The sequence below is a fragment of the Macaca thibetana genome, chromosome 5, assembly GCF_024542745.1.
Source record: "Macaca thibetana thibetana isolate TM-01 chromosome 5, ASM2454274v1, whole genome shotgun sequence".
NCBI classification, from domain to species: Eukaryota; Metazoa; Chordata; class Mammalia; order Primates; family Cercopithecidae; genus Macaca; species Macaca thibetana.
Window position 1 is genome coordinate 139,794,494 of NC_065582.1, and position 20,804 is coordinate 139,815,297.

Consider the following 20,804-nt stretch of genomic DNA (forward strand, 5'->3'; position numbering starts at 1 on the left):
TATACCATGATGCTGAATAAGGCATTTTTGCAAGTCCATGGATTTAAGAAGAGTTTTAGGGAGAGTAGGTAAATCTACACACTTAGTAGATGTACATTCATGCGAAAACAAAGTGTTGCCTTTTCAACAATGGAAATGGTCCAATGGAATCAACCTGACACTGATGGCTGCATGATCCCCTATCTTTCCCCAAGAAATGGTGCCAAATGGAGATGCAGTGTTGGTCTGTCCATTTGGTGGGTTGGGAACTTAGCAGTGGCTATAGCCAGACTAGCCTTGATAAGTGAAACTCCATGTGGTTGAGCCCATGCCCAACCTCCATTTCTGCTGACATGGTCATTTTGTCTCTGAGGAATTGTGAAAACACAGGATTGCTAGGAAAGGCTGATGGACATAAGGATGGGTCATCTTGTCCACCTGATTATTGAGATACTCCTCTGCCGATTATCCTTTTGGTGAGCATTCATATGCAACATGAGTATCTTCCTCTCTGTGCCCATTTGGAGAAGTCTGTTCACAAAATCTATTCCCAGACTTCTTTTCACACATTTTGCAATAGTGCCTTTCCTAATTTCCCAACCATCCTGTCAAGCCACTGGCTGGAACCCATGACTCAGTGTAGAATTGTATCTTTGGCCATCTCTCCCTCCAGGCAAAATGAACAACCATGTGCATTATTTAATGCACTGCCCACCAGGAAAATTTCCGTTTTCCTATAGGGCCAAAATGGAGTTAAATTACATGGCTGAAGCTGTCTACTTTCAGGTATGGTTAGCATATCTTGCAGAACCAGACTTGAATTTTTTCTTCTTTGGACAGCTCATAATAAGAAGTCCTACTTGTAAACTTTAGATTCAAAGGGAGATGAAACTTTCTCAGACATACAGCTTACAAAGAATGGAGCCAGGACTCAAGCCCAGATCTCTCTGGCTTTAGAATCTGTTCTTTTACGAGCAAGTTACACTGTTTGCCAGTCTTTCTTCATATATATAAGTGGCAAGTTCTGAAGAAGGATTCAACTGGAGCTAGAAAAGACAGGAAGTCATTGTAGATTGTTGTAAAAATTATGGAAGTCAATAAGATCAAGAGAGTGCATCAGCCTGCAAATGGGGATATAAAATGCATATGGAATGTAATGAGCTTTTTGGTTGGTTTTTTTGTTGTTGTGGTTTGTTTGTTTTTTGAGACGGAATCTCAGCTAACTGCAACATTTGCCTCCTGGGTTCAAGTGATTCTCCAGCCTCAGCCTCCCAAGTAGCTGGGGTTACAGGCACGCAACACCACACCCAGCTAATTTTTGTATTTTTAGTAGAGACAGGGTTTTGCCATGTTAACCAGGCTGGTCTCGAACTCCTGACCTCCGGTGATCCACCCACCTCGGCCTCCCAAAGTGTTGGGATTACAGGTGTGAGCCACCGCACCCAGCCTGGTTTTTGTTTTGAAACAGAGTCTCGCTGTGAGGCCCAGGCTAGAGTGCAGTGGTGCGATCTTGGCTCACTTGGTTCAAGTGATTCTCATGCCTCGGCCTCCCTAGTTGCTGGGACTACAGGCATGTACTACCATGCCTGGTTAATTTTTTGTATTTTTAGTAGAGACAGGGTTTCACCCTGTTGCCCAGGGTGGTCCCAAACTCCTGAGCTCAGGCAGTCTGCCCTCCTTGGCCTCCCAAAGTACTAGGATTACAGGCATGAGCCACGAAGCCTGGCCATAGCCAGCATTTTTAAATGATAATTTATTTCTTAAATTTATTTTGAATATTTTCTGATTTGAAATTAGGATTAAAGTCTACCTCTTTGAGTTTATATATGTATATATGTAAGTTCATGTCTGGGGAAGAGAGAGAGAGAGAGAATGTGCATGTGTATGTATCTATATATCTGTCTTTATAGATAGATAGGAATAGATATACATGTATACATAGGCATCGTTTTTTTGTTTTTTTGTTTTTTTTTTTTTTGACACACAGTCTCACTCTATTGTCCAGGCTGGAGTACACTGTCACGATCTCGGATCACTGCAACTTCTGCCTCCCGGGTTCAAGGGATTCTCATGCCTCAGCCTCCCAAGTAACTGGGATTACAGGCGTGCACCATCATGTCTGGTTAATTTTTGAAATTTTAGTAGAGATGGGGTTTTACCATTTTGGCCACACTGGTCTCAAACTCCTGACCTCAAGTAATCCACCCACCTCAGCCTCCCAAAGTGCTGGGATTACAGGTGTGAGTCACCACACATGGCCTACACATCTGTATTTTTAGGATTAAAATTATTTCAGGAGCATATATATGCTTAAAATTATGATTACATCTAAATTTTTGGCCACAGATTTCTTATAATCAAACTCAGACGTTGATTTTATCTACTGTTTCTTTTCTTTTTCTTTTTTTTTTTTTTTTTTTTTTTGAGAGTCTCACTCTGTCACCCAGGCTGGAGTGCAGTGGCACAATCACGGCTCACCACAACCTCCGCCTCCTGGGTTCAAGCAATTCTCCTGCCTCAGCCTCCTGAGTAGCTGGGATTACAGGCATATGGCACCACACTCTGCTAATTTTTTGTATTTTTAGTAGAGATGGGTTTCACCATGTTGGTTAGGATGGTCTCGATCTCTTGACTTCAGGTGATCCTCCCTCCTCAGCCTCCCAAAGTGCTGGGATTATAGGCATGGGCCACCGTGTCTAGCCAATTTTTTTACTGTTTCTAACCTTTCTCACTGGAAATTTTATTCAGGCCATATGTAAAACATAAAAAAATATAAAAAATGTGGGGTCCTTTCCAAGATGGCTGAATAGGAACAGCTCTGGTCTGCAGCTCTGAGCATGATCGATGCAGAAGCTGGCTGATGTCTGCATTTCCAAATGAGGTACCTGGGTCATCTCACTGGGACTGGTTGGACAGTGGGTGCAACCCACGGAGGGTGAGCCAAAGCAGGGTGGGGCATCGCCTCACCCAGGAAGCTGCTCGCCAGCAACAGAACAAAGCTGGATGGAGAATGACTTTGACGAGTTGACAGAGTAGGCTTCAGAAGGTCAGTAATAACAAACTTCTGTGAGCTAAAGGAGGATGTTTGAACCCATTGTGAGGAAGCTAAAAACTTTGAAAAAAGATGAGATGAATGGCTAACTAGAATAAACAGCGTAGAGAAGACCTTAAATGACCTGATGGAGCTGAAAACAATGGCACGAGAACTACATGATGCATGCACAAGCTTCAGTAGCCAATTTGATCAAGTGGAAGAAAGGATATTAGTGATTGAAAATCAAATTAATTAAATGAAGTGACAAGAGAAGTTTAGAGAAAAAAGAGTAAAAAGAAATAAAGCCTCCAAGAAATATGGGACTATGTGAAAAGACCAAATCTGCATTTGATTGGTGTACCTGAAAGTGATGGGGAGAATGGAACCAAGCTGGAAAACACTCTTCAGGATATTATCCAGAACTTCCCCAACCTAGCAAGGCAGGCTAACATTCAAATTCAGGAAATAACACCACAAAGATACTGCTCGAGAAGAGCAACTCCAAGACGCATAATTGTCAGATTCACCAAGGTTGAAATGAAGGAAAAAATGTTAATTAAGTGCAGACAGAGAGAAAGGTCAGGTTACCCACAAAGGGAAGCTCATCAGACTAACAGTGGATCTCTCAGCAGAAACTCTACAAGCCAGAAGAGAGTGGGGTCCAATATTCAGCATTCTTAAAGAAAAGAATTTTCAACCCAGAATTTCATACCCAGCCAAATTAACCTTCATAAGTGAAGGAGAAATAAAATCCTTTACAGACAAGCAAATAGTGAGAGATTTTATTACCAGCAGGCCTGCCTTACAAGAGCTCCTGAAGGAAGCACTAAACATGGAAAGGAATAATGAGAGCTATCTGTGACAAACCCACAGCCAACATCATACTGAATGGGCAACCAGCCACTGCAAAAACATGCCAAATTGTAAAGACCGTCAATGCTAGGAAGAAACTGCGTCAACTAATGGGCAAAAATAACCAGCTAACATCATAATGACAGGATAAAATTCACACATAACAATATTACCCTTAATGTAAATGGCCAAAATGCCCCAATTAAAAGACACAAATTGGCAAATTGGATAAAGAGTCAAGACCCATCAGTGTGCTGTATTCAGGAGACCCATCTCATGTACAGGTACACACATAGGCTCAAAATAAAGGGATGGAGGAAGAGCTACCAAGCAAATGGAAAGCAAAAGATAGCAGGGGTTGCAATCCTAGTCTGCAATCCTAGTCTCTGATAAAACAGACTTTAAACCAACAAAGATCAAAAGAGACAAGGCCATTACATAATGGCAAAGGGATCAGTTCAACAAGAAGAGCTAACTATCCTAAATATATATGCACCCAATACAGGAGCACTCAGATTCATAAAGCAAGTCCTTAGAGACCTACAAGAGACTTAGATTCCCACACAATAATAATGAGAGACTTCAGCAGGGCGCAGTGGCTCAAGCCTGTAATCCCAGCACTTTGGAAGGCCGAGGCAGGTAGATCACGAGGTCAGGAGTTTGAGACCATCTTGGCTAAAATGGTGAAACACTGTCTTTACTAAAAACACACACACAAAAAAAAGAATTAGCCGGGCATGGTGGCAGGCACCTGTAGTCCCAGCTACTCAGGAGGCTGAGGCAGGAGAATGGCGTGAACCCGGTAGGTGGAGCTTGCAGTGAGCCGAGATCGTGCCACTACACTCAGCCTGGGCGACAGAATGAGACTCCATCTCAAAAAAAAAAAAAAAAAAAAAAAAAGGAGACTTTATTTTTTTAATTTTATTTTTTTATTATACTTTATGTTCTAGGGTACATGTGCACAATGTGCAGGTTTGTTACATATGTATACATGTGCCATGTTGGTGTGCTGCACACATTAACTTGTCATTTATATTAGGTATATCTCCTAATGCTATCCCTCCTCCCTCCCCCTACCTCACAACAGGCCCTGGTGTGTGATGTTCCCCTTTCTGTGTCCAAGTGTTCTCATTGTTCAATTACCACCTATGAGTGAGAAAATGCGGTGTTTGGTTTTCTGTTCTTGTGATAGTTTGCTGAGAACGATGGTTTCCAACTGCATCCATGTCCCTACAAAGGTCATGAACTCAACCTTTTTTATGGCTGCATAGTATTCCATGGTGTATATGTGCCACATTTTCTTAATCCAGTCTATCATTGATGGACACTTGGGTTGGTTCCATGTATTTGCTATTGTGAATAGTGCTGCAGTAAACATACGTGTGCATGTGTCTTTATGGCAGCATGATTTATAATCCTTCGGATATATCCCCAGTAATGGGATGGCTGGGTCAAATGGGATTTCTAGTTCTAGATCCTTGAGGAATTGCCACACTGTCTTCCACAATGTTTGAACTAGTTTACAGTCCCACCAACAGTATAAAACTGTTCCTATTTCTCCACATCCTCTCCAGCACCTGTTGTTTCCTGATTTTTAATGATCGCCAGTCTACCTGGTGTGACAAGGTATCTCATTGTGGTTTTGATTTGCATTTCCATGATGGCTAGTGAAGACAAGCATATTTTCATGTGTCTGTTGGCTGCATAAATGTCTTCTTTTGAGAAGTGTCTGTTCATATCCTTTGCCCACTTTTTGATGGGGTTGTTTTTCTTGTAAATTTGTTTGAGTTCTTCTCAGGTTCTGGATTTTAGCCCTTTGTCAGATGAGTAGATTGCAAAAATTTAAAAATGGGAGTCTTTAACACCCCACTGTCAGTATTAGATAGATCAATGAGACAGAAGGTTAACAAGAATATCCAGGAATTGAACTCAGTTCTGCACCAAGCAGACCTAATAGACATCTACAGAACTCTCCACCCCAAATCAACAGAATATACATTCTTCTCAGCACCACATCACACTTATTCCAAGATTGACCACATAGTTGGAAATAAAGCACTCCTCATCAAATATAAAAGAATAGAAATCACAACAAACTGCTCTCAGATCACAATGCAATCAAATTAGAAATCAGGATTAAGAAACTCACTCGAACCACACAACTACATGGAAACTGAATAACCTGCTCCTGAATGACTACTGGGTAGATAACAAAATTAGGACAGAAATAAAGATGTTGTTTGAAACCAATGAGAACAAAGACAAAGTGTACCAGAATCTCTGGGACATATTTAAAGCAGTGTGTGAGCTGGTTTTTTGAGAAGATCAACAAAATTGATAAACCACTAGCAAGGCTAATGAAGAAAAGAGAGAAGAATCAAGTAGATGCAATAAAAAATTATAAAGGGGATATCATCACCAATCCCACAGAAATACCAATTACCATGAGAGAATACTATAAACATCTCTATGCAAATGAACTAGAATATCTAGAAGAAATGGATAAATTCCTGGACACATAGACCCTCCCAAGACTAAATCAGGAAGAAGTTGAATTGCTGAATAGACCAATAACAGGCTCTGAAATTGAGGCAATAATTAATAGCCTACCAACCAAAAGATGTCCAGGACCAGATGGATTGACAGTCAAATTATGCCAGAGGTACAAAGAGGACCTTGTATCATTCCTTCTGAAAATATTCCTATCAATAGAAAAAGAGGGAATCATCCGTAATTCATTTTATGAGGCCAGCATCATCCTAATACCAAAGCCTGGTGGAGACACAAGAAAAAAAAGAGAATTATAGACCAATATCCCTGATGAACATTGATGTGAAAATCGTCAATAAAATACTGGCAAACCAAATCCAGCAGAACATCAAAAAGCTTATCCACCAAGATCACGTTGGCTTCATCTCTGGGATGCAAGGCTGGTTCAACATATGCAAACCAATAAACGCAATCTACCACATAAACAGAGCCAAAGACAAAAACCACATGGTTATCTCAATACATGCAGAAAAGGCCTTTGACAAAATTTGACAGCTCTTCATGCTAAAAACTCCCAATAAACTAGGTATTGATGGAACGTATCTCAAAATAATAAGAGGTATTTATGACAAACCCACAGCCAATATCATACTGAATGGGCAAAAACTGGAAGCATTCCCTTTGAACACTGGCACAAGACAGGGATGCCCTCTCTCACCGCTCCTATTCAACATAGTGTTGAAGTTCTTGCCAGGGCAATCAGGCAAGAGAAAGAAATAAAGGGTATTCAGTTAGGAAAAGAGGAAATCAGATTGTCCCTGTTTGCAGGTGACATGATTGTATGTTTAGAAAACCCCATTGTCTCAGCCCCAAATCTCCTTAAGCTGATAAGCAACTTCAGCAAAGTCACAGGATACAAAATTAATGTGCAAAAATCACAAGCATACTTATACACCAATAACAGGCAAACAGAGAGGCAAATCATGAGTGAACTCTCATTCACAGTTGCTACAAAGAGAATAAAATACCTAGGAATCCAACTTACAAGGGATGTGAAGGACCTCTTCAACGAGGCCAACAAACCACTGCTCAACAAAATAAAAAGGGACACAAACAAATGGAAGAACATTCCATGCTCATGGATAGGAAGAATCAATATCATGAAAATGGCCACACTGCCCAAGGTAATTTATAGATTCAGTGCCATCCCCATCAAACTACCAATGTCTTTCTTCACAGAATTGGAAAAAACTGCTTTAAAGTTCGTATGGAACCAAAAAAGAGCCCACAATGCCAAGACAATCCTAAGCCAAAAGAACAAAGCTGGAGGCATCAGGCTACCTGACTTCAAAACTATACTGCAAGGCTATAGTAAAGAAAACATCATGGTACTGTTACCAAAACAGAGATATAGACCAGTGGAACAAAACAGAACCCTCAGAAATAATGCCACACATCTACAACCATCTGATCTTTGACAAATCTGACAAAGACAAGAAATGGGGAAAGGATTCCCTATTTAATAAATGGTGCTGGGAAAATTGGCTAGCCATATGTAGAAAGCTGAAACTGGATCCCTTCTTTACACCTTATACAAAACTTAATTCAAGATGGATTAAAGACTTAAATGTTAGACCTAAAGCCATAAAAACCCTAGAAGAAAACCTAGGCAATACCATTCAGGACATAGGCATGGACAAGGACTTCATGACTAAAACACCAAAAGCAATGGCAACAAAAGCGAAAATAGACAAATGGGATCTAATTAAACTAAAAAGCTTCTGCACAGCAAAAGAAACTATCATCAGAGTGAACAGGCAACCTACAGAACGGGAGAAAATTTTTGCAGTCTACCCATCTGACAAAGGGCTAATATCCAGAACCTACAAAGAACTCAAACAAATTTACAAGAAAAAAATCAAACAACCCCATCAAAAAGTGGGCAAATGATATGAACAGACACTTTTCCAAAGAAGACATTTATGTAGCCAACAGACACATGAAAAAATGCTCATCAAAGCTAGCCATCAGAGAAGTGCAAATCAAAACCACAGTGAGATACCATCTCACACCAGTTAGAATGGCGATCATTTAAAAGTCAGGAAACAGGTGCTGGAGAGGATGTGGAGAAATAGGAACACTTTTACACTGTTGGTGGGAGTGTAAACTAGTTCAACCGTTTTGGAAGACAGTGTGGCGATTCCTCAAGGATCTAAGACCAGAAATACCATTTGACCCAGCAATCCCATTACTGGGTAAAGGATTATAAATCGTGCTACTATAAAGACACATGCACACATATGTTTATTGCGGCACTATTCACAATAGCATAGACTGGGAACCAACACAAAGGTCCATCAATGATAGACTGAATTAAGAAAATGTGCCATATATACACAATGGAATACTATGCAGCCATAAAAAAGGGTGATTTCATGTCTTTTGTCAGGGGACATGAATGAAGCTGGAGACCATCATTCTGAGCAAAGTATTGCAAAGACTGAAAAACAAACACCGCATGTTTTCACTCACAGGTGGGAGTTGAACAATGAGAACACTTGGACACAGGATGGGGACAATCACACAATGGGGCCTGTCGCGGAGAGGGGGGATTGGGGAGGGATAGCATGAGGAGAAATACCTAATGTAAATTACGAGTTAATGGGTGCAGCAAACCAACATGGCACACATATACATATGTAACAAACCTGCATGCTGTGCACATGTACCCTAGAACTTATGTATAATAAAAAAAAAATTTAAAAAAGCAAGCCAGATTGCTGTACTCTATGTATCTGAAAACTAAGTTTTGTACAAGTTTTTCAAATTACCAGCCACGTCAATGTTATATTGCTTCACACTCTTCGTAGAAATTACATTATTATGTATTATTATTATGAGAAAAATGTTACTTGACAGTTACTGAAAGCTTCATTTTGACCTGTGTTCTTCCTTTATTTGGAAAAACCGTGTTATTAGGGCTGTGTTTTGCCACTGCACTGTGGATAAGTGTGAATAATAAGTGTAGAGAGAAAACTTAGAATTTGCCATATCAATGTGCCGTGACAGTTGTTAAAGGATTAATTTTTTTCCCATTTGAAATATGCGGCAATCCTGTAAAGTCCGTAAGCTGGTCATTTACCCTGTTGAATAGATTTTTACCTATTATTAGCCATGGGTTGGTTAAGTGACAAGGAAGTCACTTAAAAATAGAGATAGAAATATAATCTACCCCTCTTGCCTTGTAGTCTACTGCTCTGTTGGAAATTTCACATACTTCCTCCAACCAGACAACCTTGATCTCATCCTAAGTGATGATGGTAAGTGGATAGATAGTGTATCTCCATGCCAACTATTGGGAGAATTGGTAAGTAAAAGAATTTGACTGGTGAACAAGGCCAATATGAGGCTGTGTGTTTGATCAGTACAGTTTATGTGCAGCTGTTTTAATGGGATTTGAATGTAAGGTCCAGTATTTACTGGTTCACAGCTTCATCACTAATAGTAAGATCTATCCAAAACACCATATGGATGTTGGTCTCAGGTGTGACCAATGGATAAAGAGATATATCTCTGCCATGGAATTTTACTCATGTCCTTTACTGACTTAACAAATGCACTGTGTGACATCTTCAAAAATGTGATGTAAGGAAAATGAAGTGGAGATTGCAAGCCAATTATCAGTAATCATTGCTAAAACATGTTTCATTAAAACCCCTTTTAAATGAGTGTCTGCTAATTTGGGAAATTATTCAAGTCTCATGATAGTTCCTCATTTATTACAAATGCAGAAAAGTGCATACGTGTGTAACATCATAAAATCTTTCATGTTTTGCAGTAGCAGCAGTTGTTTTCCTTAGGTGATGACATTAATTTGAGCAATATTTCTTATTTTCTAATAACCTTTTACATTACAAAAAAATCTGCAACTTCATTTTCTTCCCCTGTCTGGAAACCATAGAAACCAATGTGAAATTATAGCTAAGAAGCTCGTCACTGGGCTATCTCAAGCTGATCTCCATGGAAACATTTCACATTCTTGAAATGAAAGATCTTCCAATCAGACACACAACCATAACTGATGGGTGTCTGACAAATATAACAACAAAAAGAAAGAAGCATGTAGATATTTTATTGGATAATACATGCAGGAGAGTTTTTAAACTACTTCAAAAATAAGAACATTTAAATGGTAAATATGATGCCAACTACAGAAATAAAGTAGAATACCATTTTGAAAACAACATTCTGTCTGTTACTCTTTTTACATATTGTTCTTTCTAGATTTTTGCATTAAAGACAACTTCCTAAAATAGTATGGACTTTGGATTCAGAAAAATCTGTATTCAGAGGCTAACTCAGCCCTTTAGCTAACTGGCTTATTGCTCCCATTTTCTTATTATAAAGTTGAGGGGAATACCTGATTTACAGAATTTGAAAGTTAAAATAAATGCTCAATAAGTAAACATAGAGTTTTATCTGGCGAAATGAATACTTGAGTAAAGGAAGTATTGACGATAAGGATGATATTAATGTTGATCATGTTTTCAACTTTGTAAAGAATGATTATTAAGGGGTAGTACTTAAATATGAATGCCACATTCTCTAATATAAAGAGCTCTATTATTTAACTTTGATAATACAAAATCTATTCCTAGTTCAAAATATGGATAATCTCCGAAAATTCACTTTTATGATTGTTTGCAGCTTGGATCACATGAATGGGGTAGGGGAATCAGCTTCTTCATATTGTAGGATTGGACTCTCAAAATAAACCTGTTAAGGTAAAAATTATATTTTCAAAGTTATCTTAAATTACACATATAATTTATACATACAATTTTAATATAGCTTTCTCTTATGCATATATGAAACGTATATAGTAATATACATTTGCCAAGGCATATACATGATGAACATAATTGGACAGTAGACTCACAGAGTGTGAAGATGTGCCCTTTTATGACAGGGAAGTGCAACCAAGGAACATGTAGACTTACTGAGCAGGAAAATAGATGGAATTTTCAGCCCTATGTACATTTTTTTGTGTCCTTTTTCGTCTTTGTGATTCTATAGCTACATTCCAGTCTCTTTAGTTTCTCCCTCCCTTTCTCTCTGTTTGCCTTTCCACTGTCTCTGTTTCTGTCTTTGTCACAATGCCTTTATAGTTGAATCTAATTAAGTTAAATACATATATGATGTGATTCCACTATATTACCATAGAAACAATATTAAAATTAAGCAGTTTTTAAACTATTTTTGCTGCAACACATGCTAAATAGTGGAATAGTGGATGTTTTTTTTTTTTTTCTTTTTGAGACGGAGTGCTCTGTCGCCCAGGCTGGATATTCGCGAGGCTCACTGCAAGCTCCGCCTCCCGGGTTCACGCCATGATTCAGCCTTTAAAAATAGGCGGGGAAATAAATTTTTTGATTTTTAGAAACAAATATGGTCTCGTTAATCCGCCCGCCTCGGCCTCCCAAATCATTACAGGCGTGAGCCACCGGCCCGGCCAACAAATATTATATATTCAGAATTTGATTTTTCAAAAATAGGCGGGGAAATAAATTGATAGAAACAAATATGGGTTAAGAAATCATAGGTATTTATTAAATTATTTTAGGCATACATAATTAAATTGATTATATAATTTCTCAAATGACTGTTAATTTTAAGGAAATAACTAGAGATGCATAGGCCATGTGTACATTATTGTACTTTTAAAAATTTTGCTTACCCCAGGTAAGCAAATGAGGTTTGCAGTTACTACAAATTTCAAATACATTATATTTGGCCCCACACCTTTCTATCTCAATGAAACATTGAGACAGAAATACTGGTGTGTAAGAAAAGCGTATACTAGGAATAACCTTAAATCTTAAATTCTCTCCAACTACTTTCTTTTTCTTTGTTTATATCATGTAGGCTGGAGGGCAGTGTTGCGATTATATCTCACTGCAGCCTTGAAGTCCTGGGCTCAAGTGATATTTCTGCCTCAGCCTCCCAAGTAGCTGGGATTGTGATTCACCATCCCTGGCCGAACTTGAGTATTTAACTCTTACAACTATAATAATAGAGTGCTCACAACAGTCTATTATTATTACATCAACTGAGGTAATCAGCATGGTGATTAGGTTCATAGACCACCCTAACAAAGTTTGTGTATCTCATAAGTTCCTTAACTTGTCTACAATTTAACAGTTCCAGTAACTCCATAAATTACTACCCAAGAATACAAAAGCAATAGAGGTTATCATGCCCCATTGAATGGGATAGGACTTCTGACCTCACACCATTTCAGAAAAGTTATTCATAAGTTAATTACTTGTAAGTAACTCTCAGTTCTCTTATATATGTGAATATTCAATTTGTCAACATATTTACAAAGTACTAAATCTGAAATGCAAATACATTTGAATTATGCTTCTATTATGTTCCTACTGTGACATTAGGACAACATGAAGTGATTTGTTGAACATGATAATTATTTTGTAAAGTTAAAAAAAATAGTATTCATTTTACTTTATCTTGATAGAACCATATTGAAATTTAGTGATTTTCAAATTTTCAAATTTTTGGTTAAAAGAAAAAGTAGAGTTTTTATTTGATATGGAGCATCTCTCTGTTACCCAGGCTGGAGTGCAGTGGCGTGATCTCGCTCACTGCAACCTTCGCCTCCTGGTTTCAAGCAATTCTCATGCGTCAGCCTCCTGAATAGCTGAGATTACAGGCGTGTGCCACCACACCTGGCTATCTTTTTTTTAATGTATTTTTAGTAGAGACAGGACTCTGCCATGTTGGTCAGGCTGGCCTCCAACTCCTGACCTCAAATGGACTGCCTGCCTCAGCCTCCCAAAGTTCTGGGATTACAGACATGAGCCACTGCACACAATTCGTGTTTTCTATATTTGTTAAATGTTATACAGCTTAAAAGTGACCAATTCTTGAGCTATTTCCTAATATGTGAGGAAATTTAGAATGGTGGGTTTTGTGAAATACAATTGTAAGAAGAGAAATATATTGTTTGGAGATAATCTGATATATGAAAATTTTAAGCAATATTATTCACTTGATCTTAAGTATTTCTCATTTATATAGTCATTCAGCGAATAGTTTGCATTTCTTACCCTTTAGAAATTAGTAACATACTGGATTGTGTTACGAGTACCCTAAGAATACATAACTAGTTTATGGAATTGAATTACTAGAATATGAAGTGATAGTGGGGAAGAAAGTGGCAAAATAACAGAAAGCATCCTCTTTTATGAATTAGTTCCAAATGCAAGCCACATTTCATTTTCATTAGATGGAACTGATCATTTGATGAAGGTATCTTGTCACTGAGCTAATCTCTCTTTGGAGCTACAAATTTGTTAGGTTTGTCTGTGATTAGTTATATACAGTAAAGTGAAGCTGAATAGAGAGACCAGAAATGCAGTCTCAAAAAATAGAAGTTTATTTCTCTCCAATTTACCATTTCAGTTTAAGCAAACAGTTTAGAGCAGTAGGTTGAATACACCATAGAAATGACTTTCATAAAACAGAAGCCACAGGAGACTCAAGGACAAATAAAAAACATTAATGACTGAAAGGAGAGTTACACATTTCTTTTTTTTTAATTTAATTTAATTTAATTTATTATTATTATTATACGTAAAGTTCTAGGGTACATGTGCATAACATGCAGGTTTGTTACATATGTATACTTGTGCCATGTTGCTGTGCTGCACCCATCAACTCGTCAGCACCCATCAACTCATCATTTACATCGGGTAAAACTCCTCCCAATGCAATCCCTCCCCCCTCCCCCCCCCCCATGATAGGCCCTGGTGTGTGATGTTCCCCTTCCTGAGTCCAAGTGATCTCATTGTTCAGTTCCCACCTATGAGTGAGAACATGCGGTGTTTGGTTTTCTAAAGCCAAAACAGATCATGTTCTAACATTGCCCCAGAACTATATAGAATTTCTAAACAACAAAATTATGTATATGTAGTTGAAATAATATAAATATCATTATTTGAACATACTGCAATTAAAACAGAAAAATCCAAAATCATAAAACAGAAAGCTCCTTCCACTTGTAATTTAAAAATAACAAAAACTCTAAGCAACTTGTATTAGGGTTCTCCAGAGAATCAAAACCACTTGTGTGTGTGTGTGTGTGTGTGTGTGTGTGTGTGTGTGTGTGTGCATCTATATATACATATTATATCACTATGTTTTGGCTCTGTGTTCTCACCTAAATCTCATCTTGAATTGTAATCCTCATAATCTCCATGTGTCAAGGGAGGGACTTGGTAGGAGGTGATTAAATCATGGGGGCAATTTCCCCCATGCTATTCTTGTGATAGTGAGTATTCATGAAATCTGATAGTTTTATAACGGGCTCTTCCCTCTTCACACACACTCTCTCCTGCCATCATGTAAGACATTTCTGCTTCCCCTTCCTCCATGATTGCAAGTTTCTTGAGGCCTCCCCAGCCACGTGGAGCTGGGCCAATTAAACCTCTTCTTGTAATAAATTACCTAGTCTCAAGTATTTCTTCATAGCAGTATGAAAATGGACTAATATATATATGTGTTAGAATACATATGTATTCTATATATAGATGCATTATATATACACAGGTGATGCACATATATGTATACATTATATATACATATATATGCATATATTATATATACATATATATGTATGTACATAGTATATCTATAGAAAGACATTTGTTTTAATAAACTGGCACAATTATGGGGCCTAAGATGTCCCCAGACCTGCAGGTGGCAAGTTGGAGACCTAGTAGGGTCACTGTGTAGTTATGTATATGTACATATATATGTAATACACATATACATATACATTATATCTGCATATGGTATATGTCTATATATATACACACACATATAGAAAGATATATATTTACCAAATTGACTGACAAGATTATGGAGGCTAAGAAGTCTTGAGACCTGCAGTTGGCAAGCTGGAAATCCAGGAGAGCCCACATTTAGTTCCAATTCAAGTCCAGAGTCCTAAAAACCAAGACAGCCTATGGTATAAGTTCCAATTCAAAATCCAGAAGGCCCAAGACCCAAGAAAAGCTGATGCTTCAGGCTGAGCCCAGAGATCAGAAAGGGCTATATCCAAGTTCAACAGACAGTAGGAGGAGTTCTTTCTCATTCATGGGACTATCAGGTTTTTTGTTCTATTAATGCTTCAACAGATTGGACGAAATCCACCCACACTGGGGAAGGCAATTTGCTTTACTCCGTCTACTGATTTAAACATTAATCTCATTGAAATAGTTCCTCATTGACACACTCAAAATAAAGTCTGACCAAATATCTGTGCATCCTGTGACTCCATCAAGTTGACACATAAAATTAACCACCATATGACTGTTGTGTTGAAGAGAATGCACTACAATTTCAAACCCAAGAAATAAAGGATCTTGATAATGCAGTATTCAGAACTGGTGGGATACAACAAAATTCAGGTATTAGAGAAAAATTGCAGATTATATAAATATCTGTAACAATAAAAATGAAAAGTGTATTAAATATTCAACTGCTGGAACAAGAAAATTTTAGAAAGGACTATACAAACAAAAATAAATCAGAGCTGACTCCAAAACTGAAATATATAGCAAACGGAACACCATTAAGAACCAACAATAAATCCAAAAGTAAACCCTGTTATTTGAAATTATCGACTAGACTGAATGAACAACTAATGTTTTTATAAAGTGAAGGGCAGGAACACAAATACAGAAAATTAGAAATGACAATGTTTCCTTCTCAACTGAAGGAAGAATACCACAGATTATTCTGCATACTTCTATGCAAATATATTTGAAAATCTCGATAAAATGAATAATATTTAATTATAAGCTATCAAAGAAATTGTACAAGATACAAATAAATGGAAGTATCCTTCCCTTTATTATCCTATGTTTATAGATTAGAAGAATTTATTTATTTATTACTTATTTATTTATTATCCTATGTTTATGGATTAGAAGAATTAGTATTGTTAAATCTTCATAATACCCAAAGGAATCTACAGATTCAGTGTTACTCTTATCAAAATTCTGATGGCATTTTCAGATAAATAGAAAAAAAAGTCCTAAAATTCACATGAAATCACAAAAGACCTTCAATAACTAAAGCAATTTTTAGAAAGGACAAAGGTGGATAACCATCACACTTCTTGATTTCAAACTATGTTACAAAGCTATAATAATCAAAACATTATGCTGCTAGCATAAAAACAGGCACACAGACCAATGGATTAGAGAGCCCAGAAATAAACCCACACATATATGGTTAACTAATCTTTGATTAGAGTTCCAAGAATACACAATGAGTAAAGGATAGTCTCTTCAATAGTCTAGGGAAAACTGGACATCTACACGCAACAGCAGAAACTGGACCCTTATTTTACACTGTATACAAAATTAACTTCAAATAGATTAAAAACTTAAACAGCAAATTTGTCTTTTAAGATCTAGAACTATAAAACTTCTAGAAGAAAACCTGAAAAAAGGGCTTTGACATAGGTCTTGGCAATGGTGTTTTGGATACGGCACCATAGGCACAGGCAACAAAAGCAAAAATAAACAAATTAGACTATATCAAACTTAAAAGCAAAATCAACAATAAACAAAATGAAAAGGCAAACCACAAATTGGGATAACATATTTGCAAATCATGCTTCTGACAATGAGTTAATATCCAAAATAAAGGAAGTCACACAACTTGGTAGAAAATAACCAAATAACCCAATTTTAAAATGCTCAAAGGACTTGAGTAGACATACAAAAGGCCAACAGGTATATGAAAAGGTGCTCAACAGAACAAATCGTCAGGCAAATGCAAATCAAAACCACAAATGTCACCTCACACGTGAGAATGTCATTGTCAAAAAGACAAGAGACACGAAGTGTTGGTGAGGGTGTGGAAAAAGGGAAATCTGGTACCCTGTTGTTGGGACTGTAAATTGGTGCAGCCATTATCAAATACAGTACAAAGTTACCTAAAAAAATAAAAAGTACTACTATCATATATCTACCATCCCAATTATTCTTCATGTATATCCAAAGGAAATGAAATTAGTATCTCAGACAGATATCTGCATCAGCATTATTCATAATTGTTAAGCTATGGAAACAATTCATGTCTATTAAAGGAGGAATGGATAAAGAAAATGTGATGTGTGTGTGTGTGTATGTGTGTGTGTGTGTGTGTATTGTGCGCACACACAATGGAATGTTATCCATAAAAAAGGAGATCCTGCCATTTGGACAATATGGGTAAGCCTAAAAAACACTATGTTAAGTGAAATAACTCATGCGTAAAAGACAAATACTGCATGATCTCACTTATATGTGAAATCTAAAAAAGTTGCATTGAAGCAGAGATTAGAATGGTAGTTACCAGGAACTGGGAATGAGGGAAATGTGGAGATTTTTGATGGAGGGGAAGGCTAATTTCCTAGCAAAATACAATTAGTCAAAATGAAATGATCCTAAAACATACAAAGTTTAAACATATTTACCTTAGGACAAATAGAGGAATTACTTAATGAGATTACTCAACAAAGCAAAACCAAAACTGAAAATAAACCTGAATGGGTCCAGAGGAGAATTCTGCCAAAATTTGAAAATAAGAAAATCTTAAGGCTGTCTAAACTCTTCTAGAACAGAGATAATAAAGAAAAACCAAATTCATATCAGGAAGCAAGTATATTATTGATTCCGAACATTATACAGATTGTTTCAAAAATAAAATTACAATCAAATCTCATTTCTTAATATTGGAATAATAAATAATGACCATGTTGAAATAAAACTATTCTTGCATCCCAGGAAATTAACAAACAAATTCCAGGAATGCAGAGATAGTTAAATGTTAACAGAAAACTCTAGGAATGTAAGGATAGTTAAATATTAACAAACAAATAATATCCATTTTATTAATAGGGAGATAAATCATATACTCATATGCATAGATGCATAAAGAGATTTGACAATATTTAAAATCTATTATGCTTTAAAAATAAAAATCTATGACTTTTATTTGTGTGAGCATGTATACACATTCAGACACATACACATCTTGCCTGAAATTCAGTCTCTCACCTAGTGGGAAAACATTGGAGACTTTCCCCTTCATGCCAGGTACAAGACAAATGTATTCTCTATTTCTATTACTATTCATCATTTTATTGCAGATATTAGGTTACAAAATTAGTTAACAAAAACATAGAGGCATAAGAATTGGAAAATATGAATCACAATTTCAGATGATACGATTATATATATAGAAAATCAAAAGAATTGGTAGAGAAACTATAAGAATTTGAGGGTGGTATCAGCGTACAAAATCATAAAACGAATCTTCAGAAAGAGTATAAGGATGAAACGATATCATTTACAAAAGGGAAAATAAATAAACAGAATATCTACATGCAAACTTTTGTCCAACAAATATGTATTTGTGTGTCTTTGTGTGTATAAACAAAAACACATATGTTCTTGGTTAGGGAGACTTAATATCTTAAATTAATTATGAACTTTATTTAAAAGAACAAATAATAAAGACATAAAAGTCAGGAAAAGGCTAATTTTATTAATTATTATTATTATTTTTTTATTTGAGATGGAGTCTTGTTCTGTCGCCCAGGTTGGAGTGCAGTGGCGCGATCTCCGCTCACCGCAAGCTCCGCCTCCCGGTTTCACGCCGTTCGCCTGCCTCAGCCTCCCAACTAGCTGGGACTACAGGCTCCTGCCACCATGTCCCGCTAATGTTTTGTATTTTTAGTAGAGACGGGATTTCACCGTGTTAGCCAGGATGGTCTCAATCTCCTGACTTCGCGATCCACCGGCCTCGGCCTCCCAAAGTGCTGGAATTGCAGATGTGAGCCACCCCGCCTGGTCTTTTATTAATTATGAAAACATTGTATTGAGTCTCTATATTTAAATTACTTTATTATTGTACAAATAGAAGCTAGACCGATGGAATAAGCAATGCATAAATAGACTTGCTGCATATGTAAATGTAGTTAGTATATGCTAAAGGCAACATTAAACAGTGGGAAGGAGATGGACTTTTAATAAGTGATGATGAGACAACTGGTAAACCACAGGGAAAATAGATAAAGTTGTATTTATTTCTGACACTGTAGACAGGATAAATTCCAACTGGTTTAGAGTTCTAAATGAAAACATAAATTATACAATATCAACAAAATATGGGAAAACATGAGAGTGAGGAAATGTCCTATGAGTCAAAATTCAGAGGCAATAGAAAAATATTGATTAATCATATTAAGAAATGACTTTTGCATTGCAAAAAAATAAAGTAAAAAACACAAATGACTAATTGGAAAAAGTGTTTAAAAAGTCAGCCAGGCGCGGTGGCTCACGCCTGTAATCCCAGCACTTTGGGAGGCCGAGGCGGGTGGATCACGAGGTCAGCAGATCAAGATCATCTTGGCTAACACGGTGAAACCCCGTCTCTACTAAAAATATTTTTTAAAAATTAGCTGGGCTGGGCAGTGTGCACCTGTAGTTCCAGCTACTTGGGAGGCTGAGGCAGGAAAATGGCGTGAACCCGGGAGGCAGAGCTTGCAGTGAGCTGAGACCACGCCACTGCACTCCAGCCTGGGCGATAGAGCCAGACTCCATCTCAAAACAAAACAAAACAAAATAAAAAGTATATCAATTAAACTAATTACTATCCCTAATATTTATAAACCTTCTGAAAATAGAAAAGTAAAAGATCAATGAGCAAAAAAGATGAAAACAGTTCACAGAAAAAGAAATGCAAATAGCTCATATATATATGAAAATACAACTCTCTCATAACAAGAGGATGTGCTAATTAAAACTAAATTGAAATACTCTTTCTCACCCATCAGACTGGTAAAAATCACAAAGTTTGACAATACATGTTGATGAGGCTGAGAGAATACAGGGACTGTGATAATTAATGTTGGAAATGTAAAATGATAACTATCCTAGGAGGAGAGTTTCTCAATATTCTGCATTTATCCTTTGACCCAGCAATCTCATTTCTAGGAATCTATCTCAAAATCTGGTAAATATATGAAAAATTATATGGATAATGCTACTCACATAGCAATGTTTTTTGTAACTGAGGAGACTGTAAATGAGCCAGTTATTAAACTCTTGTGTCTCAGCTTCAAAACTCACCCTTCTATAACTGACTTGGTATGCATGCTGGGATGCATCCCTCCCCATTTGTTTGCTTGCTGTTTTTTCTCAGTCTCTGTCTACAGGAGGCACTATAAGAAAATTGGAACCTCCAGGGAAAATAAAATGATGATAGCCTTCCTGTCTTGCCTCCAGTTCCTGTGAGTGTCACAACAGCAGCACTTCTTCATCCCAACTACAAGAATTTGTCCCCCACTGATTTAAATACTACCTTTATC

General features: G+C 37.1%; 1 protein-coding gene across 1 annotated transcript in view; it reads left to right on the forward strand.

Annotated features, from left to right (window-relative positions):
- The window catches only part of LOC126955253 (cytochrome c oxidase subunit 7B2, mitochondrial), a 184,356-nt gene extending 174,732 nt beyond the window's left edge, over positions 1–9,624 (forward strand). The window contains exon 3 of the transcript XR_007725854.1: positions 9,604–9,624. The gene's annotated coding sequence lies outside the window, so the exon portion shown is untranslated. The remainder of the gene's footprint in view (positions 1–9,603) is intronic.
- Positions 9,625–20,804: the final 11,180 nt, after the last annotated feature.